General features: G+C 37.3%; 1 protein-coding gene across 1 annotated transcript in view; it reads right to left on the bottom strand.

The window, feature by feature from the left end:
* The window catches only part of LOC111155383 (carboxypeptidase A6), an 88,310-nt gene that overhangs the window by 15,619 nt on the left and 53,751 nt on the right, over nt 1-18,940 (bottom strand). The gene's annotated exons all lie outside the window — the stretch shown is intronic.

Genomic DNA, 18,940 nt, shown 5'->3' with positions numbered 1-18,940 from the left:
TTAACATTCAACCAATATTTACACTGTTCTAGGCGCCTGGTATACAAAGCAAGACAACACAGAAAAACTCCCTGCTCTAGTATAAATATTCAGTCTGGATTCTTTGTTAAACTCTAATGTTCTGTGAAAGCAGGGACTGTGCCTTTCTTGCTGGGCACCTGGCAACTAGAACAATAGTATGCCAAGTGTTCAACAAATATCTGTTAAAAAGTGAATGTCAGCTCAAAAGAAAAGGCTAGACATCTGCACAGGTGTCTGGTAAGATAAAAATACTGATACATCAAGACCATGAAGGCAAGGCAGAAACAATTCCACAAAAGATGCTAAAATAATTTTGGTTTTTAGATAAGCAATATCCAAACTGGTTTTGTAAAACCCAAGAGGCTTCTCTAGTTATCTTGGGGGTCAGTAAGAATTCAGTTAAGAAATCCTCACAACTAAATTGTAATAATTTTTGAATTAAAAACTTTATAACCTATAGGGTCTATGAAGGGGAGGAAGGAAAATAACATTCACCATAGTAATCACAAAGTATTAAGGTTCCAAGACATTTTTCCATCAATAAATAATTACATTTTCTACAGTTATTTGCCACTCGCCATTATTAGCCCTCCCAACAGCCCTAGAAAACTGTCTCTTTCCATAAGCAAATGGAAAATGTTTGGTGATTCTGTGACATAGTCCAATTCCACTAATATGAAAAGATAACCAAGTCAAATCAGGCTAAAGCTTGAGGACATTAAATCTAGTTTGTGTTATAGGTGAATTAAAATGTGGAATTTACAGCAATTGTGGTTTTCCTCCTTTGAGTCTAATTCTGGGCATGACTTAGAAGTAAGTGGGATATGGATGGAACTCAGATAGCTGATACTCTGAAAGGAATAGGACAAATAAATTGACATTTGAAGATCACAGATGTAAAACACCAGAAAGGAGAGATCACAGACTGAACAACTAATTCCAGGGAGAGCAGAACTAATGAGCCAAAGAAAAAAGGATTTACAATAATCCTGATAAACATTCTCAAGGGCATACAGCAGGGCACTGAAAACATTAAACAGGGACAAGAAGTTATTAGAAAAAGTACCAGTCAGATATAATAGAAATGAAAAACTTAATTCATGGGTTGAAAGAATACAGTTGATGAGTGAATTAATGAGATAGAATATGTTTTGAAACATTCCCAGAAGGCATCAAGAAGAGACAAAGAACTGGAAAAATGAAAAAAAAAAAAAAAAAGCAGTGTGACAAATAGAGTATCAACATCTGATTAACATAAAGAAATAAAAGTTAAATATTTGAAGAACTGCTAATTGAAAATTTTCCACAATTAAGGAAAGATTGAATGGACTTATTGTGTACAAAACAAGAGAGATAAAGGGGAAATCTGTCAATGCTTTGACACTGTAGGGTGAAATTTAAGAAAAGGAAACAATTCCAGAGAGAAAGCAGCAGGAACAAGGAACAAGGAACTATAAGGAACAAGGATTAGATTCTATAAGGAACAAGGATTAGATTCACACCTTTTTATTTTTTTAAAGATTTTATTTATTTATTTGACAGAGATCACAAGTAGGCAGAGAGGCAGGCAGAGAGAGAGGGGGAAGCAGGCTCCCTGCTGAGCAGAGAGCCCCATGCGGGGCTTGATCCCAGGATCCTGGGATCATGACCTGAGCAGAAAGCAGGGGCTTCAACCCACTGAGCCACTCAGGCACCCCTCGATTCACACCTTTTTATTAACAACACTAGAGTAGTATTTCCAAAGTATATTTATATACATATATGTGTACTTATTTACTATTCTTACATCTTATTTATAGGTTTAAAAATTAAATTATATTGTAAATATAATATAAATATTAGTGTACAGCATAGTGAATCGACAATTATATACATTATGAAATGTTCACCATGATAAGTATAGTTACCATTGATCACCATACAAAATTGTTACAATATTACCTACTGTACTTGCTATGCTGTAAATTACACCTTGGTGAATTATTTATTTCATAACTGGAAGTTTATATCTTTTAATTTTCTTCACCTATTTTGCCCATCCTCCACCAACACTTTCTATCTACAGTAAACATAGGGGTGCATATATCTTTTTGAATTAGCATTTCTATTTTCTTTGGGTAAATATCTGGAAGTGGAAATGCTGGGTCATATGGTATTTCTACTTTTAGTTTTGGGGGAACCTCCATACTCTTCTTCCATAGTGTCTATTACCTTAATTGTTCTAGGTGCATTTGAAAAGAATGCATATTCTGCTGTTTTTGGATGGAATGTTCTGTATGTATTTGTTAAATCCACATGGACTAATGTGTAACTCAAAGTGACTGTTTCTTATTTATTTTCTTTCAGGATGATCTACTGATTGATATAACTGGGGTGTTAAACTCCCCTACTCTTAATGCTATTTTGTCAATTTCTCCCTTTATGTCTCTTAACATTTGCTTTGTATATAATCAGGCTGCTTGTATATTGGGTGTATAGATATTTATAAGTGTTATATCATCTTGTTGGAGTGATCCCTTGATCGTTATGTAATGTCCTTCTTTGTCTTTTGTTATAGCCTTTGTGTTATTTTGTCAATTTTGTCTGATGTAAGTACTGCTACCCCAGATTTTTTTTCTGGTTTTCTTTTGCATGGTATCTTTTTCTACCTTCTAACTTTAAGTTGCATGTTCTTGAGGTTTGAAGTGAGTCTCTTGTAGACAGCATATAGATGGGTCTTCTTTTTTTATTTTTAATCCATTCAGTTACCTTATGTCCTTTGATTAGAGCATTTAGACCATTTACACTTAATTATTGATAGACATATATTTATTACCATTTTGTTAATTATTTTCTTGTTTTTGTAGTTCTCTGTTTCTTTCTTCTTCTCTTCTACTCTTCCCTTGTGATTAGTCACTTCCTTAGTCTTATGCTTGGATTTTTTTCTCCTTTTTGTATCTATTACAGGTTTTTGGTTTTATGGTCACCATGAGGATCATATATAACATCCCAAGTATATAACAGTCTATATTAAGTTGGTGGTTTTGAGTTTGAACACATTCTAAAAGCACTACATTTTTACTCCTTCCTCTCTATGTTTTATGCATATGACATCATATTTTATATCTTCTATTTCTTGAATCCCTTAACTAATTTATTAGATATAACTGACTTTACTACTTTTGTCTTTTAACCTGCATATGGCTTTATAAGTGATTGATTTTCTACCTATACTATATATTGTTTTTACTAGTAAATTTTATCTTCTAATAGTTTTCCTACATCTAGTCATAGTCTTTTCTGCTGTAAGTCCTTTCACATTTCTTATAAGGCCAGCTTAATGCTGATGAACTCCTTTAACTTTCATCCGGGAAACTATTGCTTCTTTAGTTCTGAATGATAACCTTGTTAGGTAGAGTATTCCTGGTTGTAGGTTTCTTTCCTGTGAGCTCTCTGAATATAACCTGCTACTTTCTTCTGACCTGCAAAGTTTCTGTTGAAAAATCAGCTGACAGTCTTATAGGGTTTTCCTTGTATATATGTAGTTGGTTTTCTATTTTGGTCTTAAGATTCTAATTTTAATTTTTGACATTTTAGTTATGTGTCTTGGGGTTAACCTGTTTGGGCCTTGTTTGGGGTTCTCTGTGTTTCCTGGACCTGGGTGTCTCTTTCCTTCCCCAGGTTAGGGAAGTTTTCAGATACTGTTTCTTTAAATGAGTTTTCGGCCCCCTTTTCTCTCTCTTATCCTTCTGGGATTCCTATAATGCAAATGTAGCAATACTGGATGTTGTCCTACAGGTCCTTCAACCTATCCTCATTTTAAAAAATTCTTACTTTTTGCTGTTCAGCTTGAGTGCTTTCCATTACCCCATCTTCCAGATCGCTGATACATTCTTTTGCTTCCTCTTATCTGCTGTTGATTCCCTCTAGCATATTTTTCAGTTCAGTTATTGTATTCCTCAACTCTGGTTTTTATATTTTCTATCTTTTTTTTTTTTTAAAGATTTTATTTATTTATTTGACAGAAATCACAAGTAAGCAGAGAGGCAGGTAGAGAGAGAGGAGGAAGCAGGCTCCCTTCTGAGCAGAAAGCCCGATGTGGGGCTCGAACCCAGGACCTGGGATCATGACCTGAGCTGAAGGCAGCGGCTTAACCCACTGAGCCACCCAGGCGCCCCTATTTTCTATCTTTTTATTGAAGTTCTCACTGAGTTCATCTACTCTTAAGCCTGGGGAACATCTTTATGATCATTATTTTGATCTCCTAATCAGGTAAATTGTTTATCTCCATTTCACTTGGTTCATTCTCTGAAGTTTTGTCTTGTTCTTTCATCTGGAGCATGTTCCGCTGTTTCACTTTATTTGACATTCTGTGGTTGTTTGTATGAATTAGGCCAAACAGGCACCTCTCCCAGCCTTGAAGGTGTAGTCTTGTGTGGGAACATCACCTGTGTCACCTGTGTGTGCCTGGTGGTGTAGGCAGGACAGCCAAAGCAGGCTTGTTTTGGGGTGTCCTGGGTGCTCCACATATATGAGTTTCTACATTGGTTGCCATGTGGGGCTGGTGGGGCCCAGAGTGCTCTGGATCAGGGCTGCCCCAGGGGGATGGCTATACCTGGGGTGGGCACAGGCCAGAATAGCTTTGGTGGAATGGTTGGAACTGGGATGGGTGTGACTATGGGAGAACTTTGCGGGGGATGGCTGGAGGTGGTGTGGACTAGGGCTTGATATAGCGGCAGGCTAGCTAGGGCACCAAGATCTTGCACCAATTTGTACCATCTAGGTGGAGAGGAAATGTAAACAGTGGCACTAGCCAGCACCTCTGACGTCAGAAAGGATTTAAGCAGTTCCCTTATGGTTTGGCTGATGTCCTAGGGTTAGAAAATGGGTTTCCTTCACTTATGTCTTGTTGCCCTTTAAACTGTTTTTTTTTTTTTTTTTTTTTTTTTTTTTTTTTTTTGCTGTTCCAGTTGGGTGAATCCACAGGTGGGGCCTGTCAGTGATATCCCTCTCTGCTGTCCACAGCACTGGGGCTAGGGTTCTTGCCATTACCATGTCTCTGTCTCTCCATTGTGGGGCAAATACTCTTTAGTCAGCCCTCAGTTTTTCTTCAGGTAAATTACTCCTTATGCAGGCAAAAATTCTGTTGATTGTATCTGTTAAGTCTCTCTCTGACCACTTCCACTGACAAAGTTCAGGCTCTTGTAATTATTCCCCTAAATTATGAGAACAGTTCCTTGCCTTCAGTCTGGCCTACCTTGAATTCAGCCTTCTCAATGTCCTTATAACATAAATAAGACTGATCTTATTTATTCTAAAAACAGAAATCTGATTTGCTGCTTAAAATCCTTCAGTGGTGCCTTCCGGATAAACTTCCAAAATCTTACTTAAAGGCAAAGAGGTAGTGTGATCAAAAGGTTTGAGTTTGGTAGAGGTAGAGGTAGATACTATAGTTTATCTTGTGTGTTCTTCCGGTCTTAAAAAGTTGGTGATTTTTGCCCTATTACTGTACAGATAGACCTGTGGCTGGTATTTTGTCACTGACTAGATAATTTCATGTACTTTTCATGGCTTTGTATTGGTTTGAAAGTTACACAGTTCTCTCCTTCCTTGGAATTCAGAGAGTCATGCTCCCTTCCTTACCAAATGCTTATGGACTAAGTTCCTTCCTGATTTGTTTCCGGTTGACTGACTTAAAATTTTTACCTTCTATCAGTCTGCCTTAAACCTTCTAGTTTTATTCCTACTAAAATATTGGTCATTTTCTCAAGGTTTTATACTCCCTTGCCTTTATGACTGTACATGTTGTTCTCTTCTTTTGAAGCTTCTCTTTTCTTCACAGTCTGATTTTATTTGTCCTTCAGAGCTTAACACAGTTACCACCTCCTCTTGGCATCTTCTCCAATGTTCCTGAACTGGGTTAGGTGCCCATAACACCCTTCTTTATCTGCATTTGTCATCAAACTTAATATTGTGTGTTAAAATTTCTGATTACCCATTTCCCTACTGAACTGGCCCTGCACAATGTTTGGCCAATAGTGGGTACAAAAAAAATAAACTATTTTATTTAATAATTATCATATAGGAGCTAAACTGTATAATAGTAAGAAGGGCTATACCTCGATTTAATGCTGTTTGCCTGAGAAGCACATTAGACACTGAAATATTCTATAGCACTTTATGGTTTATTTTATGGATTGGCATTCTGCCAATGTTATTTACTACAGACTAAGTATTGATTCAGCAGCAAAATGGAATATCACATTCAAAATTCTTTATGCCAGTGTTTCTGTGTAAATTTTTGCCTTGCTCATCTCTTATACTGACACTATCTTTAAAAAATAAAACCAGAATCCTGAATAGCGAGGCCTTTAAGATAGAAATAAATTAAGTCAGGTGGAAAGAAAACCACTAAAACAATCTAATTTTATTTACAGCCTTTGGGGGGCACTATCCAGGCTTTACTAAAATGCAAAGAAACAGCTCACAAATATTATTGAACCAGAAGTCTCTTTGGGATTTTAAATAGCTGTGCTGGATACACAATTTGAAAAGTGCTGTCAGATCTAGATTCAATTACACAGATTCTGATCAAAAGTATCTGATGTACAAAAAAGATCAAGAGAGCAGAAAGCTAAAGTACCAGGACACAGCATTTCAAAGAAATAAGTAAAAAACACCAAAAATGATTTAATAGCCAGGAAACCATGGAAAACATTTCTAGGGGGAAGGAACAAGAAGCATCAAACCCATCACTCTTTAGTTTTTAGAAGCATGAGAATCCAAATGTTACTAGTTTTCCCTTAGTTTACAGGAGCCAATATATTTTTTCTGAAGCTGTGACAAAGTTCTCTTTCCCCATCTTCACATGCAGAACAACTGCAGAATATATATAACAGATTTCTGCAGTGCAGAATGAAGAGATTCTAGTCTTGTCCAGTAAAACAACACACAGCTCTGTTCTGAACACTTCAGCAATTTAACTTCCATACCATACATCACCTCTTTAGTTGTTGAGTATTAAGATGCAAAACTCTACAAGAACCTCATAAATCTTGAGAGGAGACAAGATGTGCACATATAAAGAAATAGGACAAGACAATGTAGGATATAATACCATCATAAAGTGTGCAGTGCAGACTGTGCACAGGAACACAGAGGAGGGAGGGAGAGCAGGATTAGAAGCCCTGGGGAGACTCTAATGGCAGAGACTCACCAGGACTCGAGATGGATGGAACTAAAAAAAATACAATTTTACTTAAAAAAACAAAGGACAAAAAAAAAAAAAGGCTTTGTTGCTTCCATGAACCTTAGCCTTCTGGATGGTAAAATGAGGTGGAAGATAGTCTTTAGAGAGGGAATGGAGAAGGAGGTGAAAATCACAAGATAGGGCTCCAGTTAAAGCTATACTACCAATGAGCTCAGGGGCAGGCATGTCACTGCGCTGGCAGCATTTGTCCTGGGTGGTTATTAAGGACCTTACTCCATGGTTCTCATGGGATGTGTGACAATATGTTGCTCTCAGTTGTGGTGGTTGTCTCACAGTGGCTAGTTACAAGCTACAAAATTAATGAACTAAAAATACTCTTGTAATGGGGGAGAGAGTGGTAAATTAGAGTGGGTTGCTGTGTTTGGAATCAACCACTGGAGTGTGCTGTCACCACCAGCTGGGTGTGTGGTACTGGGGAAAAAGAGGCTGAGAACTGTTGGATTAAGAAGCTTGCTAAGACTCTTCACAGCAGTGCTAGTTTATGGTTCTAGATGAAAACAGATCCTAATGTAATTACATAATTACTTTTCCTGAATGTCATTAGATTCTGTTCTAAGGATGTGAGAATAAAATTTAGTACTAAAAGTTGTGTTACTCAGTTTCTTTCTTCTTAGAGGCAGTCTCCAAGAATGGATTGCAATTTAAAACTTTAGTTTGCAAGGAAATTGTTTCACTCTCAGAATAAATTTTTTCTTTGATAAAAATGTCCCTCCCTGTCTAAAGGTCCTCCAACCCCCTTCCAAATCTGCTTCCTCTCTTGTATTACAAATCATGGTGTATGGTATGTGAATGCCCAATTCAGAAATCATTTACTGTGTCCAACAGTCTGCAAACAGCTGTTGATCTCACTGTGTTAATTTCTCACCAGTGCATTCAACCCAATTACCATTATCTTGTCAAAACTGTCCTGGATTATTGGAGGGGTTTGCTGACTTCAGGCTCTTCTTTCATCTACATCCTCAGAAGTCCTGAATTAATTTTACTGAAATAAACATCTTACCATGTAATTCTCATGCTTGAAACTTTCCAGTGGCTCACCACAGCCTTCAGGATAAGGGGGCTGGATTAGTGGCCTTCCCTCTAAACACCTTGCGGTAGGCTGCATAATGGCCCCCAAAGACTGCCAGGTCCTTGTCCATGGAATCTGTGAATGTTACCTTATATGGAAAAGGGCCTCTGTGGATGTGATCAAGATCCTGAAATGGAGAGATTATCCTGAATTATCCAGGTAGACCTTAAATGCAATCATAAACATTATATGAGAAGGAAATCTGGTTACAGACAGAAGAGAAGGCTATGTGAGGGAAACAAAGAGAAGCTGAGTCAGAGAGGGAATCCTCTGAGCCACTGGCTTTGAAGGTGGAGGAAGAGGTCACAAGATTAGGGAAATAGGTGGCTTCTAGAACTACAAGGCAAGGAAATGGATTCTCCCCTTAGGCCTGCTGATGGAGTGTGGTCTTGTCACATCTTTAGCCTGGTGAAGTCCATTTTGGATGTCTGGCTTCCAGAACTGTAAGAAAATAAATTTTAAGCCACCAAGTTTTGGTAACTGGTAAAGTGGCAACCAGATATGTGGGGAACAAGGCACTTGTCTGCAACATTGCCACTCTGACCCCAGCTAGAATTTCTCTTTTCCTCTCTCCTATGTTAATGTGACACTCAGGCCCCAAATCACGGCCGGTTGTTGACATGTGGTCTCCCTCACTGGGTGCTAGCTCCCACAAAACAAGAACCGAATATTTGCCTGGCATTGTGCTTTGCTCATAGCAGGGGTTCAATAAATGTTCATTGAATGAATCAACCTGCCCTATAGCAAGGTCCTTCTCAGTCTAGCACATCAAAATTCCATTTGTGCTTTACATTTTAAGGTCAGTTTTATTGTAACTTAAGGTTATAATAAAAGCTAAGAGATTGCACAAGAGCCTGACCAACAGTGTCGTTCTCTGATTTTCTTAAAATACGTGCAAATATGCACCTGAGCATAAGAATTACACCCAAGAATGCAAACAAATGAAAAGGCAATCCATAGGTTTGTATCATATTACTGCTTTGTCTTTGATTGTTGCCAAGGTAACTTCCCAATCTGGGGAGGCAAGTGAGATGAATGAGTGCCATTTTCTTACTATGGAACTTGCTGGAAGGCTACTCTGGAATCTCTCTTTCAGAATTACACAGGCTAGAGAGGTATGCCACAACCTCATTCCACATAAGTGCCAGTATAAGGAAACAGATACTGGGTTCTAATGAAATGTCATACTAAAATATTTTTGTTGATGTACACTTTTTATCTCTCTACATAACAAAACAATTTCCGTAAAATGCTTGCACCACTGTAAGACTTGAGGTTTTCTCTCAATTTCACAATCAACTCCTCTAAGAGAGTATCAAGAGAGGGGATGGGGAGACCAGAGGGATAGGGGGCAGTGCATTTGGTGTCTATTAGATTAGGCAATGTGTGATTAAGTGGGAACTCTTGACATTTTCCACCCTACCCCATTTGGTGGGAGTAGTGACTGAGGCCAGTGAGGAATGGTGGTAGAGAAGTAAGACTTCCTTATAAGCTTATAAACTGTCTCTTTTGGTACCACTCCCTCATGTTTTACTAAATTATATCTAAGCTAAATAAAAAAGCTAAATAATAGGAAAGGAGGCGAAGTGCTCTGAATGGTGGTAGTGCATTCTGGAGCTTGATTTTCGTTACAATTTTTAGTTTTTTAAGAAAAGAATGTTGCCTTATTTTTACTGCTTTTAATTTTTTAGAATGGCCTATGGATGTACACGATAATGCCATGTAAATTGCTCCCTCCATCTGTCTAGCCATCTATTTCTTTTCCCCAGAAGTACTAACTTTTACTACCTCCTTGTATTATTCCAGGGTTGGTCTATGCATTTATAAGCAAAAAAAAAAGTTTTTTTTTAAATACAAATAGGATCCTCATAATAATGTGTGTGTGTGTGTGTGTGTGTGTGTGTGTGTGTGTGTGTAATCCTGTACATAAAATTGCCATCTGATTTTGGCTATTTCTGCATATTTCACTGTATAATTGTAGCCTAATTTACTAGCTGTTTGTTGATGGACATTTGGGATGCTCCTAATCTCTCATTATTATAAAGAGTGTTGCAATGAATATCCCTGTACATATGTTTTATTCCACACATGTGAGTATAACAATAGGATAAATTCCTAAAAGGAGAAATACTCACCCTCTTCTCTTTCCAGTCCTTCCAGTCATCCTTCGTTCCAGCCACACAGGGCCACCTGCCATCCTCATGGCACCCTGTTCTGTTTCATGCTTCATGTTTGTCCCAGGGACATACCTGTTTCCCCTACCTGGAATTCTGTCTTGACTCTGAATCCTTTGCTCTACTTATTTTCTGCCCTACAGTTTGGTCTGTTTGACGACCAATATGTTTTTAATATTCCAATCTTCTGTTATTTCTTATGTGAAGACTTTTCTGACTTTATCAAATAGAACTGGTTCCTTCTCCCTTTGTATCTCCACTGTACTATTTATGTCTATCTGTACCATATGTATTTCTATATAGTACTTTTAAATTTTTTTCATTTTTTTTTCTTTCCCTTCCTTCCTCCTCCACTCTTTTTTCCTTTCTCCCTTCTCTAACCTCAATGATTTTAAACCTGATGAGGACAGAATCTGTTGGATCTGTCTCTGCTTCCCAAGTGCCTATCACAGAGTGGGAAATAGAATCCATGTCATACATTCCTTTTTTTTTTTTTTTTTAAATGAATGCTGGAAGGAATGGTGATGTTGAAGTGTCTGGTTAAGTTGCATTTTAATGCCCCCAGGACACATGCCATCCCAATTTTACCATTTCTTCCAGTTTAGGATATCACATTACGCATTTGGGGGAATAATTTAACAGATGAAATATTATCTTGTTTTATTTTAATATTGTTTTTGATTACTAGGAGTTTCCCCATTTTATCATGTTGGTTTATTTTCATGAATTATGACTTTTCTAAAAATGTTAACTTCTGGGGTCTTGGAATTTTTCTTGACATTTTATATATACTCTTAAGAATTATTTTTATTGAGAGCTCTTCCCTATTATGATTTGGATGCTGCCTGATTCATGAATTGTTTAATAAAGCCAACTAATCTTCAAATTAAAAAAAAGTTATTTTTCTTCTATAATGTTTGATTCTGAAGTGTTTATATAAAAACAATAGCAAAACTTTTCTGCTATATTTACTGAAAACTTTTTTCTTGCATGGCTGCTTATCTTTATTTTGGTTCCTTTTAAAAAACACTTAGTTCCATGTATTATGAAAATGAAAATTAGATCTTTTGGTTTGATCTATTTTTCCCAAATTAGGAGTACATATTAAGATTTAGCATCAAGTTTATAATATTTGAACTTTTGCTTCATGAATGCAACTGATATTTGTAAGTAAATGTTGGGTTTTACAATTAAAAATGGCCATCAGTTTCTCATGTCCAGCTGGTAATGATGTAGGAAGCTGGTAGGGACTGTGGTCTGCTAGCCAAGTAGGTATTGCATGAAGGTACTCCAATTCAGAAGATAAAAAACCATTCTGTCTGCCAGACAAAATATATTCTGAAGGCTGACTGTTCTGCAATCCTTGATCAGATACTTTTGGGCCTGAAATTTACTAAAAAAGTAAATTATAAAAAACTAAATGGCTTGCTTTTATTATGAAGTAATCTTTAGTAAGTAATCTTTAGTAATCTCTAGAATTAAAACATAAGCATTACAAAGTTATAAATCAAGGGGCACCTGGGAGGCTAAGGTTCTGACTTGATTTTGGCTCAGGTCTTGATCTGAGGGTTGTGAGATGGAGCCCCATATGGGGCTTCATGCTCAGCAGTGAGTCTGCTTGAGATTCTCTTCCTCTGCCCCTCCCTCTGCTTGCACAGGCTCTAAAATAAAGAAATTTAAAAAAAGAAGTAATAAAACAGATACCATGAAGTCTAGTTGTTATAAGTGCCATCTATATTTAAAATAACTTGGTAGTTTTTTTTCTAATAAGTGGAATTTTCTGATTACAGATTTATTTTTATTATTTATTTTTAAATGGCCAATATGGTTATGAGTAGGATTTGTGTGGTCAGCTTCTGTTCTTTCATAAACCTTCAGATAAAAATCATTTTAGCTGTAACCAAAAATTGAAGTCTTTAAAAAATGGCAGATGTTAATTTAAAAACAGCATATACTAATTTAGTTTGCTGTATGGTCTAATGGAAGTTTCATAAGCTTTCTTTTAAGCTTTCTTTTCTCCTAACTTAGAAAAGTATATGTCAGAGTTTTGGAATACGTCTTTAGCCAAGAATTTTATCAACTTACGTATGTTTAATGGCTTATATAAAGCAAGAAAAGCAAGAAAGAATGTATGTAACTGTAGTAAGCAATATAGTTTTGCTCATATTATCTGATGTTTGCCAAAAGAAGAATAAAAGATGAATTAAGTAAAAAAAACCACAATTCCTTATGCAATAGAGATATATTTACATTTAGAATTTATTGTGGTTTATACAATGATTGTCTAAAGATGTGGATAATAATATTCTAAGGTTAGACTTTTTATATTTTGAAAACAGTCCTTTCAAATGGGAAGGTGTAATTTGAATAACAATATTTGTCCTCAACAATCCATTTGATAAAAAGTAGCCAGAATAATTATCTTAAAAAGTTATATCATGTCACCTCTCAGCTCAAAATTCTTCAGTGGTTTCTCATCCATTTCAAGCAAAATCCAAATTTCTTCCTAATACTGGACCTGTAACACTTTGCCTTTGACAACTTTTCTGACTTCATCTCCTACACCTCTTTCCTACCTCACTCAGCTTCAGCCATCCAGCACTCCTTATCTTAAGTTTCATATTATCAGAATGGTCTTCCTTATGCCTCCTAAAAACACCTAACCCATCCTCACCCCAGCCACACTCTATTACTTTTGTGGTATTATCTATTTTTTCAAAGCATGTATAACAACCTGAGTTTGTTTTCTTTATTGCAGTTTTCCCAATAACCAGCTCAGTAAATAGTAATTGGATAAATGAGTGAAAGAATCGAGTCATGCATCTGATAACTTTTGAGATAACTATGTAAGATGTATTTGGTATTTTTTTCTGACATTATAAAAGTCTTTTTTTCTTTCAACTTAAAAATAATACCATGATTAGTATCAGTTATTGCTACACTTTGAATTTGTGTGTCTTCCTAAAATTCATATGTTGAAATCCTAATGCCCAATGTAATGATATTAGGGAGTGGGGTCTTTTGGAGGTAATTAAGTCACAAGGATGGAGCCCTCATGAATGGGATTGGTGAATTTAAAAAAGAGATCCCAGAAAGCTCGCTAACACCTCCCACTATATGAGAACATGGTGAGAAGGTGTTATCTATGAATGAGGAAGCCTCACTAAACACCAAATCTAGCACCATGATCCTAGACTTCCCAGTCTTTGAAACCGTGAGAAATGAATGTTTATAAGACACATCGTCTTTGGTGTTTTGTTATAGCAGCTCAAAGAGACTAAGATGGTTATTTTCCAGGCACCTAACAACTTCTCCTGGACTGTTAGGGTTCTGCAGTTCACTAGGATTGTGTGTGGTTTGGGAAATTCTGTTTTGGAAGATAGTATAAAGGCAAGGTGATTACCCATGCATCCCCCGTCACCATTTGGCATATCATGGATCTTAAAACAATTACAAAAAATGGTAGATAAAAAGAATATCATTGTTTCTCTACTTCTGCTTGTAAAATAACATTTAAAAGAGATTGTTTATTTATTTTTTTTTTTTAGAGACAGAGAGTGCATGTGTGTGAGTGGGGGAGGGGCAGAGGGAGAAGGAGAGATAATCTTAAACAGGCTCCATGCTCAGTGTAGAGCCTAGAGCCTGTCGCCAGTCTCCATCTCACCACCCTGAGATCATGACTGGAGCCAAAACCAAGAGTCAGGCACTTAACCAACTGAGCCACCCAGGTCCCTTAAAAAAAATTTTTTTTTTTCCTTAAAAGAGTTTGTTTTAGTCAGGAAACAACAGATACTGGTGAGGATGTCGAGAAAGGGAAACCCTCCTATGCTGTTGGTGGGAATGCAAGCTGGTGCAGCCACTCTGGAAAACAGTATGGAGGTTCCTCAAAAAGTTGAAAATAGAGCTATCCTATGACCTAGCAATTGCACTACTGGGGTATTTACCCAAAGATACAAATGCAGTGATCCAAAGGGGCACCTGCACTCCAATGTTTATAGCAGCAATGCCCACAATAGCCAAACTATGGAAAGGGCCCAGATGTCAATCAACAGATGAATGGATAAAGAAGATGTGGTATATATGTACAATGGAATATTATGCAGCCATCAAAAATGGAAATCTTGCCATTTGCAATGACGTGGATGGAACCAGAAGGTATTATGCTAAGCAAAATAAATCAATCAGAGAAAGACAATTATTGTATGATCTCACTGATATATGGAATTTGAGAAGGCAGAGGATTGTAGGGGAAGAGAGGAAAAGATGAAACAAGAATAAACCAGATGGGGGGACAAACTGTGAGAAACTCTTAAACTCAGGAAAGAAACTGAGGGTTGCTGGAGTGAAGGAGTGTGGGAGGGGTGGGATGACTGGGTGATGGACATTGGGGAGGGTATGGGCTATGGTGAGTGCTGTGTGTTGTGTAAGACTGATGAATCACAGACCTGTACCCCAAAACAAATAATACATTATATGTTACTAATAAAAAAGTATATAAAAATAGATTGTTTTAATAACAAAAGTTACTTGAAAAGGAGTTTGGATTAAAAATAAGCCTATGGATTAAAAGGGAATTGGAAATCTGATAATAAGGAAGATCTTAACAATGTTATTGACCCATAAGGAGCACAATGCTATAATGCTTCTAAGATGTTAAAAACAGTAGCAAGTTCTCAAAAATTCAAAGCAGTTAGATATAAATGAAATTTATAGAAAAAAATAACATGACTTGCCAAATGCAAATGATACAGCTGGAGGAAAATTATCAGAGAGATGTAGTTTGTTTTTGGTGAACTCAGGAATTAAATAATGCTGAAAAGCAACCAGCATAGTAGAAAAATAATTAGTAGATAAAAGCTTTATAAATATTTCTCATATGCCCAAGGCAAGACTAGAGGCCTCCTAAAGATTGAGCAGCATGGGAGGGTTACCTGCTGAAACAGATGCAATAAAATTACTGGACTTAAAATCAGTACAAGAGAAAAATCAGTAGCTCAGTGTCCCAGGAGCTGAGGAAGTGATTCTGCCACCTCCATTATGCCTCACTTTAAAAATGTCAGTTTTATATGCTACTTACTTCAGTGACTTTCAAGAAAATAAGTTATTTGTAAAATGTTTTTGAATATTGATTGTAACATCATTTTAAAAACTCCAACAAAGATACTTATTCATTATGTTGGAATAGATGTTATAAATAAACTGAGATATTGTCTCTTACATGATAATTCTTATATACTTATCCACAAGAATGATCAGAAATGAAACAAAAATATATCATTTTGTGTATACACATTATCAGTACTAAACATTATTTAATCTGTAGTTACAAGAAGCTCATTTTAAAAAGCATTTGGATATATTTTGTATAAGGAGAGAGAAGGGTAAAATGGGGAGGTGCAGTTTTGCATATAAACAGTATCTGGATTAGAGAAAAAAAGAATTTAAGTGTAAGTAACAAATGATAAAATCTTTTTAGTGGTGAGTTAACTGGAAAATATATGTTAAATAGCAAGAGAGGAAAATAATGGCTTTTTGTATTTTCTTTAAATCTTAGAAGGATGTTCAGTTTAGTATTGTGGTCCTCTATCTTAGAAAGGAGGAAGTTTGCAAAAACATATTTAAGGTTGGTGAGTTAAAGGAGTACTGAAAGGAATTGACAGTATATTCTTGAGCTAAGTAATACTAAGGAAATCGAAATAGCAGCCTACTAATACATTTATTAGGTACATTATTTTAAGAGACCAAAATAGTATGAATGGTAAATGATTATGACAGGGTGAGATAGTACCAATTAATTATGAAAACAAAGGACAAGGAAAATTGAACTGAATGTCAGAAAAAGCTTACGAAATAATAGACTTCTTGGTCAAGGTAATAGATGTGGACTGGAAAATGAAATGTTTATGAGAGACTGTGCTGGCCAGAGTTTCATGAAAGAGCACAGAATCCACTGTGGTTAGTTTAAGCAAAGGGGATTTAAAAAAAAATAAGTTGTTAAATGATTTTTAGAATCATCGGGAAAGAAACTCTAGCTTGAGATAACTTGGATGTCTTCAAGAGTCATGATGCAGGTTACAAGGAGGGCTCCTCCGTTTTCTAAGATGAGGAAGCAGTACATTTAGGAAAGAGTCAAGATGGGGAGGCTGCCTCAGATAAACCACATACCTCCACAATGGTGCAAGATGGCAGGGACAATAGAAACCACAGAAAAATGACCTCTATCTTATTTTTCATATTCTAAATCTCACACCAAGGCACCAAAAGGGTAGAACCTGAAATACTCTGATCCCTAGCTATAAGTGAGTCTGGGAAATGCAGATGTTATCTTTTTGGCCTCACCAGTGCAGGAAGGCTCTAGGAGGAGGTTAGAATGGATGGAGAGTGTCTATCCATGACATGCACTAAAGAAATCATTATAAGAGAAACTTAGGAAACATCTACAGTTACACCAGAGAGCTGGATCAAGATGGTGGAATAGGAAAAGCTAATCTTCTCCCATGGAAACACAAAAACTACAACTACATATAAAACAATCCCTCTCTGAGAATGACCTGAGACCTGGAAGAACATATTTTACACAACTAAGGGTATAAAGGAAAATCAACATTGAGATGGGTAGGAGGGGTAGCGATGCAGATAAGTTGGAACCCATACTCCTGACTTAGCAGTTTGTAAATGGGAGGAATATCACAACTGTAGAGGCCCTCACTAAGGAATTGGGGGAGAGGGTGGGGGTGGGTCTGGGCCTCACATTAGGCTTCCTAGCCTGCAGGACCAGCATTAGGAAGATGAGCCCCCATAATGTCTAGCTTTGGAAACCAGGGAGCTTTAATTCCAGGAGAGGCAAAGGAGAGTAGGAAATCAGGATTTTTCTCTAAAAGGTCATATGTAAAATCTCACTCCAGGTCCAAGCACAGGGGTGGCAGTTTGAAAATCTCATGCTTTACATGTAAAGGGGATTCATTTTCTGTGTCCTGGAGGGGCAGAGATCTGTTGGGACTTTCTTCAGGGATGAATGTGCTGGTAAATGCCATTTTTTCCCCACTCCCCTCTACCTAGCTGTCCTGGCGCTGGTAGGTACTAATGCTCTCCATCTACCATAGTGGCACCACTCACCCCACCTGTCCAACCTGCCTGGTCAGTGATCTCCTAAGAGGCTCTCTGCTGTGCCGCACCCAGCAGGTAGCCTTTGTCAGTACTGGCACCCCTCCTACATAGCCCCCATGATGGGGACCAGTCCCTATACACTAGAGCACCGGCAACAATTCTGATCATATCTTGCAGCCTCATAGCCAGAGGCTTGTCCCACCCACCAACGCACATGTAGCTGTGGCAGCCTAGCCTCACAGCCAGCTGCACTGAGGGCCAACCATACATGCCAGTGCACCTGCAACCATTGTAACCAGGCGTCACAGACAGCCATGCTGGAGGACAGCTCTACACACCAGCAAATTTGTACCAACTACAGCCCAGCAGTAACAGGAGAGTACATGCAGCCTAGACAGGGGACACCTTTGAAGTACTTGGCTTAAGTGACTTGGGGGGTTTGCACAACTGGGCCTTATAGGACATCTTCCACCTAGAGCCACTCCTTCATGACTGGGAGCTATAATTGGATATACTTAAAACATAACCAAAAACAGAGTTGGGCAAAATGGGGAGATAGAGGAATGTGTTTCAAACAAAAGAACAAGACCAAAATGGAGTAAAATAATCTACCAGATAAAGAGTTCAAAGTAACTGTTATAAAGATGTCTACCAAACTCAGGAGAAGAATTGATGAATACAATGAAAATCTCAACAAAGAGATAGAAGACAAAAAACAACCAAAAAAACAACAAATCAGAACTGAAGAAAACAGTAACTGAAATGAAAAATATGAAATATGAAAACAGTAACTGAAATGAAAAATATGAAAAATATGAAATGAAAGGGAATCAACAGCAGATTAGATGATGTAGAATGGATCAGCTATTTGAAAGACAGAGTAGGGGAAGTCATCCAACTGGCACAGCAAAAAGAAAAAATAATTAAAAATGATAATTTAAGGGACCTATGGGACAATAGCAAGTATAATAACGTTTGTATTATAAGGATCCCAAAAGAAGAGAGAGAAAGAGGGATAGAAAATCTAGTTGAAGAGACAGTAGCTGAAAACTTCACTACCATGGCAAAGAAAGTAGACATACAAATCTAGGAAGTACAGGCAGTCCCACATGAAATGAGCTCAAAGAGACCCACACCAAGACATATTATCATTAAAATGTCTAATATTAAAGAATTATAGGGGTGCCTGGGTGGCTCAGTGGGTTAAAGCCTCTGCCTTTGGCTCAGGTCATGATCCCAGGGTCCTGGGATCGAGCTCCACATCGGGCTCTCTGCTCATTAGGGAGCCTGCTTCCTTCTCTCTCTCTGCCTGCCTCTCTG

This window comes from Enhydra lutris, unplaced genomic scaffold, assembly GCF_002288905.1.
Source record: "Enhydra lutris kenyoni isolate GAN:26980312 unplaced genomic scaffold, ASM228890v2 scaffoldscaffold41, whole genome shotgun sequence".
NCBI classification, from domain to species: domain Eukaryota; kingdom Metazoa; phylum Chordata; class Mammalia; order Carnivora; family Mustelidae; genus Enhydra; species Enhydra lutris.
Note: the sequence above shows the minus strand (reverse complement) of the source record. Positions and strands in the feature narration are given on the sequence as shown.